An 18,315-nucleotide genomic window follows, 5' to 3' on the forward strand; every position below is an offset into this window, starting at 1 on the left:
CTTAGGTTTTGAATGAATGATTTTTTTTTCCTACTTAACCCGTTTTTTTTTGTTTTTTTTTTTTGTCTTTTGGGGGAAAGTAGGTATATATTATTGAAAACTATGAAATTTTTAATTTAATATATCATAATATAGAACATGATACATAATGCATTATGTTACATCATAATATTTATGGTATATAACATAAAATACCCATTTTAATAATCTATAATAAAGAATAAAAAAATTAGTTTCTTCAATGCCTGATACATAGTAAATGTTTAATAAATATTTGTTGATTAACTGAAAATGTTATTTTATATGGCCTCTCTTGGAAATTCATTCTAAAGTACTTTACAGAAACAAAATTCCCTCTGTTTTCTGCACTCTGTAAATCTTTTCTATATGATGCCTAATGTATAAGAAGAAATACCTAATGTATAATGTAAAAATGCAACATGAGGGCATTGTACTCCTTGAGTGCATATATACTATCTAGTTCTGAGTTACAGCCAGTCAAGCCTTGTAATATAAATGAATATAGACAAAAATCAATAATTTTAGTAAAAATTTTAGGAGAAAATTCAGATTAATTCATTATAACTAATATTTGCCTAGAGAACATTGTGAGATAAGGTGGTAAGAAATGTATGAATTAAAAAGGCCCAACAAAAATTGGGAAGCATATTTTATAAAGAAGGGTCTGACCATAAAAGATTGCCACACTAGTCATTTCTATCTAACATGATAATACCCTTATAGTATCACAGTCGGAACTAGTATCACTATAAAGTATTAACTTTAACTAGTGCATTTTATTTAATTTACAAAATTCACTTAAAAAACTAAAAAGAAACATGGGACAAGAGATAGGAAGCTAACTTTATAGTTTGTGGATTTTAACTAAGGCTAAACATGTTCTAGACATGTACATCTATTGATAACTCATTCAGTAACTCTGAACCTAGCATAATTGTAATCAAATTTGATATCTTTTATAACATGATTGTACATTTGGTAAAAAAAAAATGAAATGATTGAATGAACTAAGATATTTAAAAATAACCATTCATTATTTTAATAATGGAAAATACCTTTTAAAATGTTCATGGTATTTTCTAGTAGTAGTGATTTTCTTTTGTCACAAGGTTTAGTAATCCAATAATGGACTTTACTGTACATCGAAATTCCCATTGTGATCCATTTTCTATCTGACAGAGCCAATGGTGACAAGGTTGTTCCTTAATGAGTTATTGGTATATGCATCACATTGATCACCAACACCAGATATACATTAACACCAGGGCCAAATCCACAGTAAGCAACATTTCAATAGCACATACTGATATAAATGCTCCCAATAGCCCACACATAAAAATACTTACAAGGTAAGTTATCTTACTTTCTGAAGAAAGTGCATAGTTCTTGAAAAACTGATTTATGTGTAATGGAAAGGAAATGGAACTGGAGTCAGAAAACCTTGTGCTCAATTTTTTCATATTCCAGGTACAACCTTTGAGAATATAGGCAGTTACTTAATCTCCTTAAGCCTCAGTTACCTTAATTGAAAAATGAGGATGTTTGTTTGGATAAGTGGTTCCCAATATTTTTAAAAAATGTTTTATGAATCCCTAAAATAAATTATAACTTTTTTTCAGATTTATTTATGAAGTACATACATTAAATACAATAATAACTTTACCTTCCAAACTTCCAAATTGGAATGTATATAGTTTAATTGTAACAATAAAATTTAAAATTTTGTTCTACCTACAATTATGAAAAAAAATTAAATTATGAATGCTCACATTATTAAATAATTATAAATATTTTATGTATAACATTCTTCTGCAAGAGCAAGTAAGCAAATGTGCTTATTGCAATCTGACTTCATATTATATTTTTTCTTTTATATATTTTTGAATTTAAATAATATTTGAATGAAATAAATTATAACTGAAGATAATTTAACATAATAGAACAATCATACATAGACAATTTCAATGTTAAGATTTTTTATTTAATAAAGTCTCAATATCCATCATAATCTTAAATCTGTGTTGTTTATTTCTGTATTTTTATTTAAAACAAGAACAGAAATAAAAATATTCAAACAAATATGTGGAAAAAACAATAGGAAAATTTTATAAGCTCTCTAGCTAGGAAATATAATTTGTAAAAATCTTTTATTTTTAGCTATCTAACAACAGAAGGTAGTTACTTTCCTATAGGCTAACAAGGGTATTATTAATTAATAAATAAACCTAAAATGCAATTTCATAAAGTTTTACTTTTGTTTTTTAAATGTTTACATATAATTTAACCTCTATAAGGAAAAAAAAAGAGTCTTATTTGATGTTACTTTCTTGATATTGATATACTGACTCCAGTCATAGAACCATTGACCAGTATTGATATTTAGTTCATTTGAAAATCATATAGAAGAGTGGCATAGAATGGAAGATATGTTTAAATTAGAAAACAACCTTAATACTGCAGTGAAAAGCAATATAAAGTTTTTTCTTCAGAAAATTTGTGATGGTCCATGATGGTTTCAGGATTCCTTATACTGCACATTACTTTTATTTTATTTTTTATTTTTTTCTCTTTTTTTAAAATAACTTTATTGACATGCACATTACTTTTAAACTGACATTTACTCTGAAAGAATGAAAATGTTAATAATATTTTGATCACATGATCAGACAGTTGATGAAGTGTGACTACAGGTAACAGAGAAAGAAGGAGGAAGTTGCTCAATATAGAATGTAAGTGAGGATTTGCCCTTGTATCTGACCATTGAAAATAATTTTGAATGTTGAATCTTTGTGTCAATTTGGCAACAATTTGATTACATATTGAGAAACAGATAACACATTATGCTTAGAAGTGATTAGAGTTTGATCCAATCACAATATAAACATCATATTTGTGATAACAATAATAGTGATTCTGACTTTGCAATAGAACTAAATTTGTAATTTTAAAAACATGCATTTACTTGTCACAGAAGAAAATTTTACTTATAAATGTATTGGGTAATTACTGCTTAAGAAATCATAGAGAATTTTTAGCAAGAATTCCTTAAACTTCATTATGAACTTCCAAGGGGGTTTGTGAGTCATCAAATGGGAATCATTGAGTCAAATGATCTTTTAGATCCAAACCAAATTTATGCTTTTTATCTTATGTATGAAGATGATATGACAAAACTATGCTTGTTAGGATGCACATTTATTTTTAAATAATTCTTATAGATTTGCATAGTTCTATCTAGATTTTTTCATTATTCTTTTTTTGGGGGGGTATAACTTGCATTTATGTTGTAGTTATTCAGATGCAGAGGTAAAATTTCTGATTTTGGAAATAAGAATAAGCTGATTTAAAACATACTTTTCATGATCTAGACTCACCAGGGCAAGATTCTAGTCTATATGATAACTTGACAGGGAATTAATACTTAAATGACATTTCCAAAAATATGCTGTTTATCTTTATTTTAAGAGGGTGTTTTAGAATGTAACTTTTAAAATATTTTTTAAATTTATCTAGGCAAACAAGATGATTCTCTGGGGAGCAAAAACGAGTGGAATGACACACAAATTGTACTTTATATCTGGTTAATTGCTCTCTCTCTCTCTCTCTATACACACACACACACACACACACACACACACACACACACACATATATATATATAAAGTGTTCATGATTCTGTTGTGAAAATGATCTCTTCAATGCAAATGAACTAACATCCAAATTCTCCCCTTAACCTAAGCAAAAAAAGTCTGGAGTCCCTTCTATTTTAGTGTTTACAACTATGAAATGTGAAATTGAACAACCTCATGAATAGAAGTTCTTTTTTTATCTAAGACATAGCTCAGCCAAAATTTCAAAATTCTCTGTCACACCATTAAATTATATAATCGTAGAACAATAAATATTCTGTTGCCAATTATAAACTTTAAGACAATAAATAAAATTTAAAAATATTTTAGATCCCTTGCCATCAACTTCATTCTGAATTTTATATACCATTGGAAATAGTTAGGAAATAGGCTAGTAAAGGAAAGGGAGCAACTGTCTGAAAGTATTATTTGAAGGTGGGAATATTTCAATATGCTATATGATGATCTTAAGACCCTGACTGATATTTTTGTTTGTTTGACTTATTTTCATCCTGAGATTTCACTGCTATAAGGAACATCATACTCAGGAAATTCACTCAAAGTTGACTGGCAAATGTTTTACTTATCATCTAAGAGAATTATCTGGGTCATGGAGAGAATAAATGACTTGCATATGACGAGTGAATGAGTGGTAGACCTTGAATCCAGGTATACTTGATGATGTGGCTAGCTACTACTCCACATGGCCTCATTGAATAATAATACACATAATTTTATGAATTCAAAAAAATCCATTTTTTTATGCCAATTCTTTCATGTTTCTTTGCTATAGCTGTCACTGGGATGTCATAGCATGTTTGTTTGTATGTATAAAATAATTCAAAATTATAACAAGGACAGAATGACTAGGATTTGTCTTAAGGCTCTGGAACATTTAAGGACACTGACAGACTGTAGTCAGTGTTTCTACAGAGACAATTGAGATTAATACCCAATTATTAAGTATAATTAGTTATAGAGTATGATACTAAATAATTTTTTCCTCTATTGCACCTGTACTTTTCTCAGATGAATTCTTCTCTGATTTAACCTTGTTTGCTTGTTTAATGCCTAAGCAATAGGCAGCTTGATGGCTCAGGCTGCAATTGGAGTCAGGAAGACCTGAGTTCAAATCTGAATTCACACATTTACTAGTTGTGTGACTCTGGGAAAGTCACTTAAACTCTGTTTAAAATGGAGAAAGAGATGTCAAACCAGTCTAGTATCTTTGCCAAGAAAACCTCATGAATAGTATGATCCATGAGGTCAAGAAGAGTTAGATGTGACTAACTACAACCAACAACTATTGTTGGGATTAAATGGGGTCTCTGCACACATATACCCCACATGTGATGATGACTGAAATTTACCTCCCTATAGGGATTTAGTTCTAGAGGTCCATGGTCTCCACAAACCTAATCAACTATTTGCATTAAAAAAATTCTGTGTTTCTTAGCCTAGTTGTCAAAATTATTAGTTATGGCTTAGATATTTACAAGCAGTTTATTTGATTCCTTTCACTCATTTTACCTCTACTCAAGGGCTATCTATTTGAAATGATGACTACTAGCAGGATGGATCCACAGAAATGTAGGAAACATTTCCTCAGCTAAATTCATTTTCTGATCTAGCTAGCATTCTCCCTTCTCCACCTGTACATTTGCCATTCTACAGTCTCCTATACTGTAAGAAGCCAGCTTTACTCCTGACCTTCTAAAAGTCAACTATTTTCAAAAGATCATTTATAATTAACACAAATCCTGCACTTAAGAAAACTACTTTAATTTCATATAATTGTATGATTAGTGAATACATTAGTAATCAATATATTTAGTAAGTTTTTATGCATCAATTATATCACAATGAAGATTTAAAATAATCTATCATATAATTCTTACCATTAAGACTTTTAAAACCTTGATTCTTTAAACAAAAGCAGATTTTATCTTTGTAAACATTGCAAAGGCTTTCAGCTGCAAGGACAAGCACAAAGTTTTTCTTTTAATTTCCCAGAAATATACATTTGTCTTGTTTTTTAATATTTTAATTGTTTTCCTTTATTAAATAGAGGTGACTGGAAAATCTAGTGGGCTAGAAGAAAAAGAGGAAGAAACAAAAGAAAGAAAAAAAGGAAAGAAAGCTCCTTAGAACTTTTAAGGATAATATTTATTAATCCAGGCTATTTTTTTTCCCCCTGGCTAACTCATCTCCTGAGATTATTTATAATACACATTGCTATGCAGTGAGTTTAATATGTGAAACTGTACATATGTACATGATATTGCCTGCCCAAGTTCTGGGCCATGATTTTTTTTTAAGATATTGTAATAAAATGTTGATTGCTTAGAAAACAAAGTTGCAATATTCATCACTTTGTGAACACCGTGACAAATTACAGAAGATTGTTGTTTAAATTAAATGTTAAAATAAGTTAGTCTAAAGATTTATAATGGTGCAAGTAATTAGCCCAAACACCTATGAAATATCAATAAATTAGCTGTTTTGGAAGAAAAAAAAGGAATATTAGAAATACTCCACCATGAGGACTAGGGCCTTTATTCAAATGATGTCACACAGTCTGGGAGGCTTTGTCATGTTCAGTAAATTAGCATGGCCTAACCACAGTAGCAAATTTCCTTGAGCTGCAATAAAGACTAATGCTTTCAGACTCCCATGATCCTTTGTAGTCATCATTTTAAAGCACTGCCTTAGTGAGCTAAACCTGTAAAGTTTTCTTTTGAGCGGCTGTGAGTTGATTAGATCTATTTCAGCCTAGTAGTGGTAATAGGCTCCTCTCTGTGAAACTGCTTAGCCTCTGCTCCCCTGGCAGCTGGAGAAACTGGAATTAATCAGGTCTGCTGGGGACTTCTTCAGCATCTCCGCAGGCCAGCGACTCTGGAATCATTTACTACAGAATCTTACTGTCAACTCTTTGTCATTTAGGCTTTTGATTATGTTTTCTTTCTTTTTTCTTCCTTCCTTTTTTTTTTTTTTTTTAAGAAAAATGGAAATGGGTGACAGATTATCTTAATGCAGAATTTCACTAGTTACTTTTATAGACATCTATTATCACACTTTGATCTACCCATGAAAGAATGTAGGTATGTGCTAATATTTTTGGAGGAAAATAGGCTATTAAAATTATCTTATTTTTTTCTAATTAAGAGACCAGTAAATGGAAGGAGAACATCGAGACAATTTATCTTCAATGAGGAAATATTTGGAAATTCTTCATTCATATTTGGAAATTCTCATTCTTCAAAGAATTTAAAGATAATATTCTATAGCATTTCACAATCTTCTCTCCATATGATGAGCTTAAATCTACCTATTTCAATATGTTTATAACCACTTGTTTAAAAAAACTTGTGTTTAAAACGCAATATGCATTTTATTAATAATATTTTCAAATGCTAATAAGGGTATAGTCACAGATTTAAATCTAAATATAACATATATCTATCTATCTATCTATCTAATTCCTTATATAATTGTCTCAGAGACAAATAGTCTGATATTTGTGTTGCATGATTTAAGTTTAGGTTTGGGAAATATTTATTGGTAGTATGGAAAATAATTTTATGTGTAATACAACAATAAAAATGTTATTCTGCTTTAAGAATTTTATCTTTGTTCACCATTTTTTTTTTTGCAATCAATTGATTGAAAATATTTTAACTTGATCCAGCAATCTAATTGTTTTCTTTCAAGAAAATAAACAATATATATGCCCACAGTCAAAGTCATTGAAAATGTCTTCTCTAGAATATATTAATTATAAAAATATGGTACCTAATTACAATACACTAAAATTACAACACATTCAGTAAAATCTAATTTTTTGCAAGCTTTCAACTGATTAATATAAAACTGTAATAAGTCAAAATGATATTTAATATATTATAAATACCAATATCATGTATACATATCTATAAGCATATTTCAATAACCTAGAACTTGTACTAATGTGGACACTTTTGAAACTCACAATAGATACAAATTTTTTTTTCTGTTAAGCCACAGAACATTCTGCTTTTCATTGTGTACTCTTCAAATGCTGCAACAAAATTCAAATGAGTTATGAGTTATTTATGTTTTGTCTCCTACATGTAGCCCATTGCTTTTTCATTTGTCCTATCCTGACACTTTATTTTTGGTTAAATCATGAACAGACATCAATACATCACTGAATTGAGACACACTTTTAAAAATAGCTCATATGTTGTGTTGTGGTTTGAAGTTTAGAAAGGTCTTTCCTCATAACATACATATAAGGTAGATTGTATTAAGTATTATTAATTTTTTTTTCATTTTATAGGAAAGCAAATTGATGATTAGAGAGGTTAAATGAGTTCTCCAGAGTCATATGTTGGAATCTGAACTTGAACTCAAGTCTCCTGACTAAAGCCAGTACTTCGTTTTTGTTTGTTTAGTTTTTTTTTTTTAAACATACAACCTTGAAATATAAACCTTATCTTAATGTTGAGTTTAGTCCTTAATGGCCCAATTATATGTAAGTGTAAAGCAAATCTTCTTAAATTGTAGGTTGTGACTCCATATAGAGTGACATAATAGAATGTTGAGATCATGAAATTAGGATTTATTATTAATAAATGTTTGGTTTGTATACCTATTTTATAAGCCTATATATCCAAGGTCATGTAAAAAAATTTTTTTAGGCAAAAAGAGGTTACAAATTGAAAAAAAGCTTAGAAATTCTTGGACTAACACTTTCATTAATGGAAAATTATTTCTACCTGCTTATTGCCTAGTACTGAATTATATATAAAAAGGAATTCAAACTTTGGATCTTATTTAATTCTTTTTAGACCTGTATAGATTGGCATTGCTTTTACTTCCTGGCTCCCATTCTTCTCATAATCTTTCCATCCTCAGCCTCTCTTCTTAGCCATAGATCCAGCTACAGCTGCGATCAAAATCCTTTATTCTCTTTTGGAGGGCAAGGTGCCCAGGTGGCTCCTCAGGGCCTTCACTTACATCGCTCATTACCACCCTTCAGAATGAACAACCATACCTCCGCAATGTTTTTTGCTGCCTCATAGTCTAGGCAGTACCTGGGCACCTAGATTTCTCTGCTGCTTTCAGATCTCCCAGATGTCAATACTATAATGTGATGTTGTAAGGCTGGTTTGGCAGTGCCCTTGCAGCATGCAGTATGCACTTGGCAAAAATCAATGTAACTGAAGGAGCGAGAGGCTCACTAATTGAGCTATTTAACAGACTGGAAAGCCACCTGGAAAGCACCCAATCACTGCAGTGTGTCTTAATATGGATAAGGGATTTTTTCAATCTTTCTAAGCAAGAATACATTTCTGCCTTAGATTTTTTCATTTTTGAAAAGATAGTGGGGAATAAAAAAGGTTGGAGAAAGGACAGAGGCTGAAGGATTTAAATCTCAATTCTTATAATATAATGTTAATACATAGCCTAAGACAGAGAAAAGAACAAAAAAAGTATTTTCCAAAAGAACCAAATGGCTTTAGATTAATAATAGTGTATAATAATATTTATGTAACATTCTCCATGACTATTCATTGTGCTGCCCTCCCCCAAGGGGGAAAAAAAGTCCAAATACAGATTCTCTTCTATCATTGTACATTGCTCTGACTATTTGGAAGTTGCCATGTTATTAGATTTGGAAGCATTCCTCTAATCCTTTTCTCAAGAGGAAGGCTTCAGATTAGAAATATATAAATATTACATAGTTTGGTTTGGGAACTGTCCATTAACAGAAGAGAATTTGATGATTGGCATTATTTAAAGTTTTAGTAAGAATAGGTTGCCAATTTATGTCCCTCTTCTTCAAAACTTAATATTTCAAGGAAGGCTTTGGTGTTTGATGCTATCTAGTCAACTTACAATTATCATAGAAATCCTCATTTAGGAAACAGATCATTTATTTATTAATTTATTAAGAGCAACATAAAATTTAGAGCCACAAGGGACGTAAGAGAATATCTTAGGCCAACAGCCTAATTTTACAGATGGTGTTTCATCTCTTGCCCAATGTTTAAATTGACTTACATTATATATTCTTTGCTTAATTTTATTTATTAATTCATTCAATGACATTTCTTAAATATTTTATTGATACTATAATAATTTCTATATATTTATTTCTATGCATTAGATATAGAACTGAAGATTATAGAAAATGAAATTATTATATGTTTAAAAAAGCAAAGAAATTATTGTTATAGAAATAGAGATTGTGTGCATACAGACCTTTGAATGGTTAGTACAAGAGTTAAAATCCATAACAAACTAAAAAAAAGGATCATAACAAAGAGATACTTCTTGAAAATATGGTGGATTTGCCTTGATCTATTGAAACTGACTGCTAATTTTGTTAAAGGGAAATAAACAAAAATACCAAATTCAGATTTCCCCCTGGAGCAAAGATTACAGATCTGTGCCACCTCATAATCTGTCATTAATTCTTAGCAAAGTTAAATTGATAGAAATTAATCAGCATAATGACAAACAAAAAAAGTTCAGAAAAAATTTCAACTAATATTTTCCCTTATATCTTTACTATACAAATACTCATAGTGGGCCATGGGTAAGATATCCTTAAATTATGAGTTCATTTGCAATACATAGAAGAAAAAAAATGTAGTTCAAAAATAGATACAGAAAGTGGGTAATTATATTATTTTGTTAAATCTAATATACATTTAATTTTTTATTTAATGGGTATTTATGGTTTCAGATAAATTCTCCTCTTATGGAAATATTTGTGGACTATTTATTTATTTATTGGTGAGATAAGGCCAAAGAGCTAATGTGATGAAAGTTTGTGAATAAAATCAGATGAAGGAAAAAGATGTTTTAAGTTTACTCATTATTTAACAGCTAGGTGGTTCAACTGATAAAGTACCAAGAGTAAGGAAGACCTGGAAATTCAAATTTTGTCTCACATACTTTCTAGCTGTGTGATTCCGGGCAATCCACTTAACCTTACTTTCCTCATTTGTAAAATGACCTAGAGAAGTTAATGACAAACCACTCAAGAAAATCCCAAATGGGACTATGAAGAGTCAGACATATACAAGTTAAGTTCTATGTATAAAAAGATTAATTAAGCAATGGTAGTATGGATGGTTTAGGGTAGAGATGTCACCATACTTTGAGAAGTAATTGCAATAGTGTAGACAAGTAGTTATAAGGAGCTAGCCTTCTTATAGATAGAAACAAAAAAAGAGGGAAGTTATAATAAATATTGAAAAATCCTTGGTAACTGATTGGATGTGAGTTGAAGAATATGGAAATATCAAAGAGAATACAATTTTGGAGATAGAAGACTGAGTGATGGTTAAACCATTGAAAAATAGTACTCAAAAGGAACAAATTTTATTTTATTTTTGGAATGATCTTGCGTATGGTCTTATAAGTGTTGAGTGTGAGAGCAAAACATCCATTTAGGGATGTCCTATTGTCTGTGAGATATCCAGAGCTGGATTACAGGATTATAGTGAAGGATAGACATTGTTATCTCCAAAAGAGTCATGGTTGAAATCATGATAATAAATAAAATTGCCAAGTAATGGAAGAAGAGGTTCAAATATCATAGCACCATAGACTAGAAACTAAAATATGCCTTAAAAGTCATCAAGTCCAAAATCCCTCATTTTAGAGATGAGAAACTAAGACCCAGGGGGAATGAAATGATTTATCCACAATCACAAAGGTAATAAAGTGGCAGAACTGGTATCAAATCCTGGTCTTCTTATTTCACATCCAGCATTGTTTTTACTATACTTTACTACCTGCTAACATTATCAATGTCATTTATTACTAAAATTTGAACTCTTGCAAAATGATGCCAGCTTGGAAAAGTATATTCTCAAAAATAAGAGAAGTACAGAGGGAAACCTGCTTCCCTTTCTAACTAATGCTTCTTACTTTGCATACTGCTTTCCCATTTTAAAACCCCAGCCGAAGGCTTAAGAAAGGGTTTTGCCACTAAAACTGGCTTAGACCCCAGCTGTCAGAACTACTGCCAGATATTGTTGTAAAATGGTTGTGCCTTTTTTTTTTTTTTTTTTTTTTTGCTTTAAACTCTGAAATGTGCTTTGGCTTTTAAAGAGCAAATGTTTTCTTGTTGTGTCTGCATATTCATAGAAAATAGGCTAGGGGAGAGATTAAATAGAAACGTGTAATTCTCCTTTACCATAGATCAAAGTATATTAGTTATTGTATTTCTATAACATAGAATAGTAGTAAGCATTCATAAGTCGAACCCTTTCATTTTATGTATGCTGTAATTCCATTGTGCCTTAATAAATGATCTTTAAGTCAAATGAGATAATATTTATAAAATCCTTAGAGCAGTTTTTGGAATACAATAGGTATTTAATAAATGCTTGTTCGCTCTTATTCCTTCTTCATGATCTTATGTGACAAACAACAACAACAATAACAAACTCATGTCTTAGTGTCATCATTTTGGTGATAAACATTTTCAGACTTAGCTTTATAATGCTATACCAATAAAATGAAAAAGGTGCTCCAGTGAAATAGCTTTCTAGTTACCACATCAAAATTATAAAGCATTGGCAGAATGTCTTAAGGTAGCATACCATAGATGCTACAACTTGGAATCAGGAAAATCTGTTTGAATTCGGCTTTAGACACTTACCTCTGAAAATCTATACAAGTCACTTAACCTTTTTCATCTTCAGTTTCCTTATCTCTAAAATGGAGGTAATAATAGCACTTACCTAAGATGTAAAGTCCTTTGCAAACCTTAAAATGCTCTATACATGCTGAATATACTTAGTAATGATAATATCATAAATAAATACTTTTATATTGAGAAGATATTTATAACTATGCAATTAAATATAATAAAATATATTCAATAACTTAAATAATATACATAAAACCCATAATTTTATGTCTGAGCCTTTGGAGAATTATAGTGATTTCTCTCATTTATTTTTATTTTTAATTTTTTGTTGAGGTCTTTGGGATTAAGTGACTTGCCCAGAAATGAAGTGACTTTTTCATTTAAAAAGGAAAACAAAAGTATCTTTGAATTAAGATAAAGTTTTTCTTTGTAATTTTAAATTATGAGATTTTAAATAACTTTATTCCAACACACTCTAATTATGCTAAAGTAGTAAAAAAGAATCAAACTGTGTAAGGTAAACTAATTTTCATTAAAACTTATATATTTTACAAACCTATGCCTATACAGGATTGGAGTAACTATCACAGTGTTCTGAATAGCATTATTATTCAATAAATGTTAGTAACAGTTGTTGACTTAACAGAATATTCTCAGGAAGTATATGGGTATGCAATCATCAAGCTTTAGAATGAAAGAATCAGGAACTCACACATAACAACCTTGAGAAATCTTTCTAAGTAGTGGAAGAAAAGAGGTTATTTATATAGATTATTCTTTCTTTGCTTCTACTAAAGCTTCTCTGGAAAGAATCACAATGAAAATATCAATACATTTTGGTTTTTTTGAATATGTTAATTAGAGTAATAGACAAACTCATGAGAATTTTGGGCTAAAAGGAAAATATCTGATTATAAGATGTGCAAAAATAAGAGGGGCATTGTGAATTTAATTTATATGTTATCAGTGATAGTAAATGTACTGCAGTGAGGATAAGGGGAATGAGAAGGATAGTAGAAGTGTCCTGTTACCTGAATTATAGGACAAATTTTGTTGATTCTTCTGAAAAACTTCCAGAATGCTAAATCTTAAAGTAGCTTCAACAATTTGAAACCTTCTCACCTTGGTGTATTATCTAGAATTTATCCTAGTATTCCAAGACCACCTGGAAATATCTAAAGGTCTTATTTTCCACATGTTCACTCACTTGCTGTTATATTTTGATTTTATTTGGAGAGACATTTGAATAGACAATGACAGGGGTCAGAAGAGAAGAACTGTATGCTTTAGACAGAAATAATTTAGAACAAGTATAATTTATATAACCTGAACATAAAAAAAGAAAAAGTGAACAATAGATCAGATAAATTAAATTATATTTATAAATTTTTATTTATAAATATTTCTATTTAATTTTTCATGTGTTTTCAGCGATAACTTTGCTTCTAAGAAAATTGTATGCATTCTGTAGAGCTTCCTGAGGATAGAAACTTATTATCTTTTGTTCAACTGAACAGCAGAAAAAGATAGGCAAAACAATGAGTGGGGAGAAAAGATACATGAGAAGAATCAATGTAAACCTTCAGGTCCAAGCAAAAAATTGCTGGCCAAAAGACATTTGAAAATAATTTTTAGGCTGCCTTGGCTAATACTCAAGCACTTGCATTATGGTCAAGAAAATTTATATCTGCATTCTTCCCTAGTTCCACAATCCATATAGAAATACAAATATACAAATTGTATATATGGATTATTGAATTTTATATATATATACACAAATGTATGTATATATTATATTTTGCACTGACTCTGGCTATGTTCTTTCTTTCTTTCTTTCTTTTTCTTTTTCTCAGTAGTATTTTATTTTTCCAAATACATTTAAAGCTAGTTTTCAACATTCATTTTTATAAGACTCTATGTTTCATATTTGTCTCCCTCCCCTCTCTTCTCCCCAAGATGACAAGGAATGTGATATAGGTTAAATAAGTGCAATTCTTTTAATCATATTTCCAAATTTGTCATATTGTGCAAGAAAAATAGACCAAAAAGGGAAAAAACAAAAGAAAGAAAATAATCAACCAAATAAATAAAGAGGTCAAAATCCTATGCTTCAGTCTACATTTAGTATCCATAGTTATTTCTCTGGATAGGGATGACATTTTTCATCCCAAGTCTATTGCAATTGCCTTGGATCACTGCATTATTGAAAAGAGCCAAGATCATTCCAATTAATCATCACATAATCTTGTTAGTGTGTAAATGTTCTCTTGTTTCTACTCACTTCATCAGTTCATATAAGTCTTTCCAGGCTTTTCTGAAATCAGCTTGCTCATCATTTCTTATAGAATGATATTATTCTGATACATTCATATAGCATAACTTATTCATCCATTCCCCCATTGATGGGCATACACACAATTTTCAGTACCCTGACACTATAAAAAGAGCTGCTACAAACATTTTTTGCATATGTGGATCCTTTACCCTCTTTTATTTTTTTTTTTGAAATTTGTCAGAAATCTATTTTTTTTATTTTTATTATAACTTTTTATTGACAGAGTCCTTGCCTGGTAATTTTTTTTTACAACATTATCCCTTGCACTCACTTCTGTTTTGTCTTTTCCCCTCCCTTTCTTCATCCTCGCCCCCAGATGGCAAGCAGTCCTATACAAGTAAAATATGTCACAGTGTATCCTAGACACAAGATATGTGTGCAGAACCAAACAGTTCTCTTGTTGCACAGGAAGAATTGGATTCAGAAGGTAAAAATAACCTGGGAAGAAAAACAAAAATGCAAGCAGTTTACATTCATTTCCCAGTGTTCTTTCTTTGGGTGTAGCTGGTTCTGTCCATCCTTGATCAAGTGAAACTGAGTTAGATGTCTTTGTCGAAGAAATCCACTTCCATCAGAATACATCCTCATACAGTATTGTAATTGAGGTATATAATGATCACCTGGTTCTGCTCATTTCACTTAACATCAGTTCAGGTAAGTCTCACCAATCCTCTCTATATTCATCCTGCTTGTCATTTCTTACAGAACAATAATATTCCATAACATTCATATACCACAATTTATTCAACAATTCTCCAATTGATGGGCATCCATTCATTTTCCAGTTTCTAGCCACTACAAACGGGGCTGCCACAAACATTTTGGCACATACAGATCTCTTTCCCTTCTTTAGTATCTCTTTGGGGTATAAACCGAGTAGAAACACTGCTGGATCAAAGGATATGCACATTGTGATAACTTTTTGAGCATAGTTCCAAATTGCTCTCCAGAATGGCTGGATGTATTCACAATTCCACCAACAATGTATCAGTGGCCCTGTTTTCCCACATCCCCTCCAATATTCTGCATTATTTTTCCCTGTCATTCTAGCCAATCTGGCAGGTGTGTAGTGGTATCTCAGAGTTGTCTTAATTTGCATTTCTCTGATTAATAATGACTTATTTTCATATGGCTAGAAATAGTTTCAATTTCTTCATCTGAGAATTGTCTGTTCATATCCTTTGACCATTTATCAATTGGAGAATGGCTTGATTTCTTATAAATTAGAGTCAATTCTCTATCTATTTTGGAAATGAGGCCTTTATCAGAACCTTTGCCTGTAAAAATGTTTTCCCAGTTTATTGTTTCCCTTCTAATCTTGTCTGCATTAGTTTTGTTTGTACAAAAACTTTTCAATTTGATATAATCAAAATTTTCTATTTTGTAGTCAGCAGTGATCTCTAATTCTTCTTTGATCATAAATTCTTTCCTCTTTCACAGGTCTGAGAGGTAAACTATCCTATGCTCTTCCAATTTATTTATAATCTCATTCTTTATGCCTAGGTCATGAACCCATTTTGATCTTATCTTGGGATACAGTGTAAAGTGTGAGTCAAAGCCTAATTTCTGCCATACTAATTTCCAGTTTTCCCAGCAATTTTTGTCAAATAATGCATTCTTATCCCAAAAACTGGGTCTTTGGGTTTGTCAAACACTAGATTATTAAAGTTATTGGCTATTTTGTCCTTTGAACCTAACCTATTCCATTGATCAACTAGTCTATTTCTTAGATAATACCAGATGGTTTTTGTAACCGCTGCTTTATGATATAATTTTAGATCTGGTACAGCTAGGCCACTTCATCTGATTTTTTTCATTAATTCTCTTGAAATTCTTGACCTTTGTTTTTCCATATGAACTTTGTTATTATTTTTTCTAGGTCATCAAAATAATTTTTGGGGAGTCTTATGGGTATAGCGCTAAATAAATAGATTAGTTTAGGTAGTATTGTTATCTTTATTATATTTGATCACCCAATTCAGAATTGAACAAATGGAAATCATTGGATTTCCTAACACAAGATGAAACTGTTTTAGTTCCTGAAAAACCAGCAAGAATCATTGGATTCCCTGAGATGAAAAATTGTTGATGAGACTTTTTGCAGTACTTCAGAGCTTACAGGAATTATTAGATTCCTGGCACATGAACTAATGGACAATGGATTCCTTATGGACTATTTCTAGGACTTATGGACATGTATAAAATTTCAGGTTGATTCTTGTTATTTGTTACATTACTACTAGCCTGTGTTACATTGATTATGTGCTTATGTAAATTATGTGTAATGCCTCCCATATTAATGGATTTATGTATACCATGTATATCTGTTACAAAGTTCTGGCCCATATTGATGGATTTATGTATACCCCTTCAGAAACCCGTTAATCTGATTTGACTTCCTATTTCCTTTGGTGTTTTCATCTCCCTTACTGAGGTGTCAGGGAAGGTGTGATCATCTTTTTTGGGGGGTTCTCACCTCCTTGAGAAGTCAGGGAGGTCATGACCACCCTATGTTCTAAAACAAAAGAAAAGGGGAGATGTTGGAATCTTTTTTTTTTTTTTTTGACAGAAATTGCTGAAGTTTAATGGGAACAGTTGTGAACACAGACAGCAGGGAAGTGAGGGAAAGGATGGGAACCCCACAGCCCAGGGGAGGGGTGGGGACAGGCAGGAGCACAGTCCCTCCTTCTCAGGTGGCCCAGCCCAGCAATGCCAGGGCCACCACAGGAATGTGACCAGTCAGAGGCGAGGGGCAAGGGACACAAGGCAATTCTGATGAGCTTTGGTTCCAGACACAAGCGCCCGGCAGGTGGATTGGGATGGCTGAAAGTTTCACCTGCTCCCCACCTGTTCCATCCCACTCCATTCCCACCTGTCCCTGGAAGCCTCCTCCAGGAATATGACTGTTGAACCCTGAGTGGAGAGGACCAGGGGAAGAGGATGATGAGAGTCAGGGTTTGATCACCTGGTACAGACACAAGAGGGTCTTTTGATGGGGTTGAGGGAGAAAATGGTGGAACTGCCCCTTCCTACTGAGCTTGAATGGCTAGGAGAGTTATGTATTGGAGGAAGAGGTTCTGGTCAGGTGCTTTGGAATCCCTATTGGGGTAGGGGGATTGTGCTAGTTCCCCAGGAGGGAGCCTCCAAAGAGAAGGGATTAGGCATGGGTGGGTGCTGGAGGGGGAGGAAGTTAGAGGCAGCCCCTTCTCGGGCTAAGGGTGTTGCTGGGGGCCAGAGGAAGACCCCGAATGGGAGGGATAAAGGAAGGAGGGACCCACACCTGAGTGCTCCAATTATGGGCTCCCAGCGCCTCAGCAAGGTCCCTGCCAACTCGGCCAGGGGATGTCCTGACCCAAGGATGACCTTAGACCCCAATGGAGGCTGAGGCAGGTGTAGGTGGGACTCAATAAGGCAACAAGAATCAGTCAAGCAAAACTAAAAAATGAAAAGAAAAAGAAAAAAATGTAAAATACCTAATGGGGAAAACAAACGACCTGGAAAATAGATCTAGGAGAGATAATCTAAGGATTATTGGACTCCCTGAAATACATGATTAAAAAAAAAGAGCTTAGACACTATTTTTCAGGAAATCAACAAAGAGAATTGCTCAGATGTCATAGAAACAGAAGGTAAAACAAACATTGAAAGAATTCATCGATCACCTACATAAAGAAATC

This window comes from Antechinus flavipes, chromosome 3, assembly GCF_016432865.1.
Source record: "Antechinus flavipes isolate AdamAnt ecotype Samford, QLD, Australia chromosome 3, AdamAnt_v2, whole genome shotgun sequence".
Classification (NCBI taxonomy): domain Eukaryota; kingdom Metazoa; phylum Chordata; class Mammalia; order Dasyuromorphia; family Dasyuridae; genus Antechinus; species Antechinus flavipes.